Below are 8,417 nucleotides of genomic sequence, written 5' to 3'. Positions count from 1 at the left end.
TGCTCACTCAGAAACCCTGGATGAAGTGGTGATCTAATAGCAGGATTGCTAAATTATCCCTATCTGTCCTAATGCGCTCCCCTCTACTTTGCCTTTTGAACTTAGTTCAAAGATCTTTCTCTCACCCTACTGGTCCTAAATCACTCCTCCGGCCTGGGTAATCTCCCTGCCCTGGCACACTACAATTTGTTCTCTGGTGTAGCTTGTGTTTTCTTCTCCTGGTTTTTGTTTTTGGTCTTTAAAGTTGCCTTTTTCTATTTTGCATCCTGGACCATGAGTACCAAGGTGGAGCAAGGATTCATCAGTCAGGCTCCTCTTGCTACATTCCTCCTTAGCATGTACCATCTGCCTTTTTTCTTTATTCTTTTTTTTTTTTTTAATTTGCCTTTTTCAAACATGTCTGTAAATCTTATCCTTCTGCCTAGGATTTGTGCAGCATCTGGTGTGTGCTCATAAGCCAATAAATATTCAGTATGAGTCTCCTGATCATCCTCTATTCTTCGCCTTCACCTGAATGGAACCAAGCCATGGTTTTGAATATGCAGCTCTTTATAATGTCAAAAGTCAGTTTTAATCCCTGTCCACATCACATGACATGTAGGAAGGCCTTCTCCATCAGGCCGAGGGGCCTCCAGGGTAATGTTACCTTGGTGATTTCGCTCTGGTCCTGGGTCTAGTTCTTAGTTTTTCAGCTCAGAGGCTTGATATTCTCTGTATCCATATTGATTAGACTTGGGGATGCTGACTCACGCCTACAGGGCTCAGATGAGGCAGATGATAAAATCAGAATACGAATTTATTAACTTACATCATGGCATGTAACTGTTTAGTGGATTGGATCCTCACGTCGGCCTGAACAGTACATTCTCTCCCTGTAGGCAAAGATACATGGGAAGCCAAATTATAATCAGAAGGTTGTTTAGTGAGCAGGGCGTCAGAGCAAGGAAAGTTAATTACAGTCTATGATTAGAATTTTTAATGGTATCCAGCTCTAATAGCATGATACATCCAATTCTATAACCAGAACACACCTGCCAGCCAGCTGGTCGCTTGTGCTGGCTAGTCAGGGCTGCCTCAGACCAGACAATGCCTCAGTAGACCTGACAATGCTTGCCTCTGTGACTCGCCTGTAACCTGGCTCTATTTGTGGAACCCCCCTGCCCACCCCAAAGATTGAGATTGTCCTTTAGATTCCTTAAGAGAAAGATTTATTAGCAAGGCATTAAAAAGCCATAAAAGAATATCTGTGACTATAATAAAATTAAGAGCTATTAATTAAAAGACACCATGAAGAGAGAAAAGTTGCAAACTAGGAGAAGATAGTCACAACATTCATAATACACTCAACAGACGAAGGAGATGCAAAGAACTCCTACACATCAGTAAGAAAAGAACAAATAATCTGATAGAAAAATGGACAAAAGATATGAGCAAGCATTTCACTTAAGAGGTAACAAGTATTTTGATAAAAACAGGAAGAGATGATTACTGATGGAAGATGTACAAATCAAGACCAAAATGAAATGCCATTTTAAACTCATTCAATTTACATAAGTCAAAAAGTTGGAGAGGGTGAAGCTGGGGCGAAGTGAGAGTAGCATCGACATACATACACTACCGAATGTAAAATAGTTGGCTGGTGGGAAGCAGCAGCAAAGCACGGGGAGATCGGCTAGGTGCTTTGCAATGACCTAGAGGGGTGGGATAGGGAGGGTGGGAGGGAGGCTCAAGAGGGAGGGGATATGGGGACATGTGTATGTATATGGCTGATTCACTTTGTTGTGCAACAGAAACTAACACAGTATTGTGAAGTAATTATACTCCAATAAAGATCTATTAAAAAAAAAAAGTTGGAGAGGAGGTAGATAATAGGATCTTTTATACATTATTGGTCGGTGTGTGACTTAGTAAAATCACTTTGGAAAATAGTTGGGCATTATCTTCTAAAGTTCATACTTTATGATCCACCTATTCCACCCCAGGCATAAACCCAAGAAATTCTTGTAGTATTCAACAGGAGACATAAATGAGAATGTTCACAGCAACACTGTTCATAATAGCAAAAACCTAAAAACAACTTAAAAGTCCACCAGTGGGAGAATGGGTGAATAAGTATGGTATTTTCACAAATTGGAATATTATACTACAGTCAAAACAAAATTTAGTGTGATTTCCTTTCTAGAAAGTTCCAAATAACTGGGAAAAAAAAATATATATATATATATATATAATTTATATATACATATACACTTATAAGGAAGGCATAAAATTTGATAAAACTGTGTAAAAAAGGGAAGCAATAGTGAAATAAGTCAGACAGAGAAAGACAAATACTGTATGTTATCACTTATATGTGGAATCTGAAAAATAAAACAAACTAGTGAATATAACAAAAAAGAACAGACTCACAGATATAGAAAACAAACCAGTGGTTAACAGTGGGGAGAGGGAAGAGGGAAGAGGGAAGAGGGAAGGGACAAGATAGGGGTAGGGGATTAAGAGGTACAAACTACTATGTATAAAATAAATGAGCTACGAGGATATATTGTGCAACACAGGGAATATAGCCAATATTTTATAATAAATATAAATGGAGTATAATCTTTAAAAATTATGAATCACTTTGTTGTACACCTAAAACATATAATATTGTAAATCAGCTATAACTCAGTAAAAAGGGTTGGGGGAAGGGAAGCAAGGTATAGTAGGCATGCTCAGACCCCTTTTCCCAGTCAAGTGCACTCATCCGCAGCTGCTAGGAGTGTTGCCTATCCACAGCTCAAGGCCCCATCCTTCTCTGGAGAATTGTCCTTAGCCAAATGGGGCCTGCCTTACCTAGGAAGCCATGCACCTGCTTTCTCTTTATCACCTCCCCACACGTCAGCCAATGACTGCCTGACTCGGGGTACAAACAGCTAGTCTTTTACTTCAAGGTAGATTCAATGCTGTGGTTCAGTGTATGCTTGACAGCTCTGAATCCAGCCTCCAGCAGATTCCATATCCTTGCTTAGCTTTTTTTCCCCCTGTCCCTCCCTGCTTCCCAAACTCCCCTTCTCCTGAGAACTCCCTCAGTAAATCACCTAAGCAAGAATCCCATCTCAGGCTCTACTTCTAGGGAAATGAAGAACCTGGGATTCTGAATGATGATTACCTTAGATGGGGAGAGACTCAGAGGTGAGATAAGGGTCAAGGCCCTATGGTGAAATGAAGGACCTTAGCTTTTGTTTTAGGTTATGTTTCTTTTTTTTTTTCAGGGAAAAACCCCAATTCAACAGCTAAATAAATAACCAAAGAAGTCGTGCCATTAACCAAGGATTATACTTAATCTATTTCTATGGACCTGAAATCCAATTTTTAAAAATGTTAACAAAGATATAGATATTTTTAAAAAAAGGTTTTACTATTCAACATGCATTTATTGAGAGTCTAATGTCTGCCAGGGACAGTTTTAGATGCTGGCAATGCAATGACAAACAAGGAGACAAAATCCTTTCTTGCGTGGAATTTCATTGTATTTGGAGACACAGGAAGTTCTCAAGTAAACAATTAAATAAAAATTTTAGTTTGGGTAATGAGAGCTGCTATAAATAAAAGAAAACTGGCTGCTGTCAGGAGAGTGATGGGTGGTGGTGGGGCCTCTAGATTGGAAATGTTAGAGAAGATGGCATCTGGCTTGTATTATAAAAGTCTTCTTACCTCTCTTTTTTGCATTCTTTTTATACTCCCCAAAACCATGTGGAAAATGTGGGCTAAATGTTATTATCCCCATTTTATAGGTGGAAAATCTCAAGAGCAATAGGTTTCTTGCCCAAGACAAATAATATCTTCTGTCCTCTAAGTGAAGACCCCACTGAAAAAGAGAAGATCTAAGTCATAAACATTCATGGACACAACTTAAATTTCTGAAACACATTTCAGTTCGAAAGGCTCTTGTACCTCATCAAACCAGTCTCCATGGAATTTTCCACTATTAAGGACACTAAATAGGATGGAAAAGGGATAATCCATTGATAATGGAATAAAGTATTTTAGATTCTCTTTTTCGAAGTACTGGGGAGGGGGCTTGCTGAGCCATTTCCAGGTCTTACACCCAGTCCTGTTGGGGACAAAAAGAAGACCTTCTGTGAAGTAACTGGTAGGGTGAGGGATACTGTCCATGGCTGTGGATGGGATTAGCTGTCATCCATGTGCTGCCTACTTGAAACCAGAGCCACTCATTGAACTGCAGCCACCTGGGGACTGAAAAGCAGACCACATCCACTTCTGTCTGAGTTACACGTGGTGAGGGGCAGCCGAATAGCCCAACTCAGCCATGTGACCTTGGGCCATGATGTAACCTCTGGGAGCCCTAGTTTCCTTATCTTTAAGATGAGAATAGTGACTATACTTACAACAGCTTATCAAGAGAATTCAGTAAGCTAATGTATTAAAGTCCTCAGCACCTTACCTGGAAGTAGAAGTACTCAGTATGTGTTAGCTTGAATTATTATTCTCACCAAGTGGTGAAAATTCATTTATGAATCAGGACATTGGCATTTTCCCTTATTAGAAGCCTTATTTTATTTTATTTTGGCCGTGCTGTGTAGCACGTGGGATCTTAGTTCCCTAACCAGGGATCAAACCCTCGCCCCCTGCATTGCACGCGCAGAGTCTTAGCCACTGGACCGCCAGGGAAGTCCCATAGAAGCCTTGTTTTCTTTAGACTTATCTTGAGACTTAAAGATCTCAACAGTTCACAGAAAAGCACTAGTTGGATGTTGTCATTTTGAGTATCATTTGGGTTTTGAAATATTGGGGTTCTTTGGGAGCTTTCCTATGTTAAACAAATATTGATGCCCTTTTACTGGATTAATCAAAGGAACCTGGCCTGAAACCTTCACAGGTCCAGCTTCCAAGCACAACTGTGTCAAGTGTATAGGGTCACCATTGATTTCTACAGGTGCTGGGAAGGCCCTGCCTGCTATAAGTCTATTTTGGGTGAAGTTGAGGGTATGTTCCAGTTTTGGAAGGTCCTATGTAGATTGCACTTCTTTTATGTCACTATCTTAAGAACAGCTATGAAGAATCTTTAAAAAAAATTTTTTTATATCTTTATTGGAGTGTAATCGCTTTACAATGTTGTGTTAGTTTGTGCTGTACAACAAAGTGAATCAGCTATTAAGTATATATATATATATATTGCCATATCCCCTCCCTCTTGAGCCTCCCTCCCACCCTCCCTATCCCGCCCCTCTAGGTTGTCACAAAGCATCAAGCTGATCTCCTTGTGCTATGCAGCAGCTTCCCACTATCTATTTTACATTTGGTAGTGTATATATGTCAATGCTACTACTCTCTCACTTTGTCCCAGCTTCCCCTTCCCCCACCTCCCGAGTCCTCAAGTCCGTTTTCTACGTCTGCATCTTTATTCCTGCCCTGCCACTAGGTTCATTGGTACCATTTTTAGATTCCATGTATGTATGTTAGCATATGGTATTTGTTTTTCTCTTTCTGACTTACTTCACTCTGTATGACAGACTCTAAGTCCATCTACCTCATCACAAATAACTCAATTTCATTCCTTTTTATGGCTGAGTAATATTCCATTGTATATATGTGCCACATCTTCTTTATCCATTCATCTGTCGATGGACATTTAGGTTGCTTCCATGTCCTGTCTATCGTAAGTAGTGCCGCAATGGACATTGTGGTACATGTACCTTTATGAATTATGGTTTTCTCAGGGTATGTGCCCAGTAGTGGGATTGCTGGGTCATATGGTAGTTCTATTTTTAGTTTTTGAAGGAACCTCCATACTGTTCTCCCTAGTGGCTATATCAATTGACATTCCCACCAACAGTGCAAGAGGGTTCCCTTTTCTCCACACCCCCTCCAGCATTTTTTTTTTGTAGATTTTTTTGATGATGGCCATTTGAAGAATCATTTTCAACATTATTACCATCATCTTTATCTTTCTATTTGATGAATTCTGGAATTTTGCCAAACTAGACAGCTTGTAAAATAAATTCTCCCTACTATTTGTATTGAGCCTTAAATCATGAACACCAGCTGTTTCTTGTATTTGAAGTAAAGCTCCAGGTGTACTGGGGGCATCCAGAGAGCATAGGCAGTTTTTTCGTCCTTAGAATATATGGGTACCATGGTGTAGCTGGGCAATTTGCTCCTTTAATGCAGAAAGAGAATCTCATAGTTTTTGTATTTCCTACAAAGCTGAGCTCAGCAGCTAGTAAATATTTGTCGATTTGATTTGCTGTAGGGCAGCAAGTTAACAATCGCATAAACCATACTCTCAACAAGTTAGGGCAGCAGAAAAAGAGTACTTTTTCCAACAAATATTATCAGTGGAATTCTGGAAAATAGATAGGAATGTATGTCCCTAAGTTCTAAGAGAAACAGAGCATAAATTAAACCTTCAGAGATATGGAAGACTTGATATTGTTTAAGTTGCTTGCATTTTTGTAATGATTTATAGTTTTAAAATGCTTTTATAGATATTGGATAATTAAATTATCACAACCACCTGGGGATATATGCAGGATGGGTATTATTATCCCTATTTACTGGTGAGGAGTCAAAGAATTAAAGAGGTGAAGTAACATGTCCAAACATAGACAGATGGAAATGGTAAAGCAGATTCTCAAGGCCAGCTCTAGAGATTGCTGCTGAGAAAGCAATTTGAATGCTTTTAAAATGCACAGAGTTCCTCCAGTTCCTTTGGCCTCACAGCCCTGTATTATCTGCCTGGCCCCTGAAACCTTTGAGTTTCCAGGTTTGCAGTGATGAGAGGGAATTTAGGAAAGAAACAGGAGCCAGGTCTCCCTCTCTGGCTGCCATTGCTGGCTGATGATGACCACAATTGAGGGACATTGTGTGGTTCCCATGGGTCTGCCCCCTGTGCCTGCACCCAACATTGTCATCAAGGGACAATATTTTAATACTAAGAAACATCTGAAATGGACCAAAGACACTATATCCATCCATTAGGGACTTCATGCCCTTAGAGATTAGATAACCTATAGAACCACCTACTCCCATCTTTAACTTTAGCCTCTTGAAACCTTGATGACAAAATGCCCACTGCTCTCAACAAGGAGGTAGATATATTCTGTTTGAGTATTTAAACAACTTGGCCTAACCTTAGAAAATCATTAACCCAGATTTTGGGCTTATAATTCCCTCAAGGGCAGAGCCAAGGTTTTATTTATTTTGGGTCCGCAGTACCTAAGCACAAATTGGTGACACCTGCAGCAGAGTCAGCTGATCTACTTAGCTAACTGGCTGAGGCAGTCTCCCTTCCTCAGCTCTGAGTACCTTGCTATGGTATTGTTCTTTTCTGATGGATGTAAGAAGCACAGAGGTCAGGGAAAGCAAAGACCTGCTCTCATTTCAGCAAATCTGTATTAGAAAACTAAGAGATGTCAGGCCCAGTGGGAGAGGAAGGATGACCTATCTCATCATTGTGAAGTGGTATTTCTAAATGCTTCTAGAGGCAGCTGGTGGTTGAACAGGTATTAACTTGTTAAGGAGGCATGTCAAAGAAAAAGGCCCCAGATCTCCCTCTCTCCCTCCTGCCCCAGGGCCATCAATAGGATAAATATCTTACAGGCATGTTTCTTTATGTCCTCCAGGCTCCCTAGTGCCTGGCAGCAGGTCTAGGAGCCTTCCGTTTACTCAGGAAAACAGATGAGGGACTCGTGTAGCCAGAAAGATATTTGTTCAAGCTGGAAAGTGGACAAATTGCTAGGCTGGAGAAGGCCTGATGATGAATAGCACCGGCCCTGGAAGAGGATGTTTCCCTCCTACTCTTTGCCAGGGCTGCAAGGTGGTGGAGGGATATAGGTGCCAGCTCTGTGGTCTCAGAGGCCAATGGTATCATAACCTTTAGAAATTACACCAAAAGATTGAGAAGAGGCAGTCCAGAGATAATTTTCCTTACTCCCAATAGAAGGAGAAATAATAACACATTGATCAATTTTTCCCTGAGTTGCCCAAACTTGATGGAATGTTTGCTCTACTAATACCAGGATTTTACTTTTTATTTCTCTGACACTTGGATCCAAATTTGTGGACTCGTCCGCAACTATTACCATCATCAATATTTGAGCAATGTAAGGTTCAGAGTAAAGTTGTTGCTTAGGATTTAATGGCCCTGTGTTCTAAATCTGTTTTTTTAACACCCTGAAGTGTCTGTCAAATTTCTCAAGATCTCAACACCCAAGGTATTTCTGTGGTCCCGGGAACCGAAAGGCCTCACTCTATTGCAAAACCATCTTCCAGAGTCAGGCTGCCTTCTCCCTTCATATATGATAAATTCCTGAACATGTATGTATATGAAATTTTAGCAGTAGACACAGATGATAATTAGCGTATTCCCAGTGAGCCAAAACCTTTCTACTCAAAGTCAAATGACAGCATCA

General features: G+C 40.3%; 1 protein-coding gene across 1 annotated transcript in view; it reads left to right on the top strand.

The window, feature by feature from the left end:
- The window catches only part of LOC103017517 (carboxypeptidase A1), a 78,147-nt gene that overhangs the window by 17,462 nt on the left and 52,268 nt on the right, over positions 1–8,417 (top strand). The window lies entirely within an intron of this gene.

This window comes from Balaenoptera acutorostrata, chromosome 7, assembly GCF_949987535.1.
Source record: "Balaenoptera acutorostrata chromosome 7, mBalAcu1.1, whole genome shotgun sequence".
NCBI classification, from domain to species: Eukaryota; Metazoa; Chordata; class Mammalia; order Artiodactyla; family Balaenopteridae; genus Balaenoptera; species Balaenoptera acutorostrata.
The sequence above is the reverse complement of the archived record's forward strand: the minus strand, read 5'-3'. Positions and strand labels throughout refer to the sequence as shown.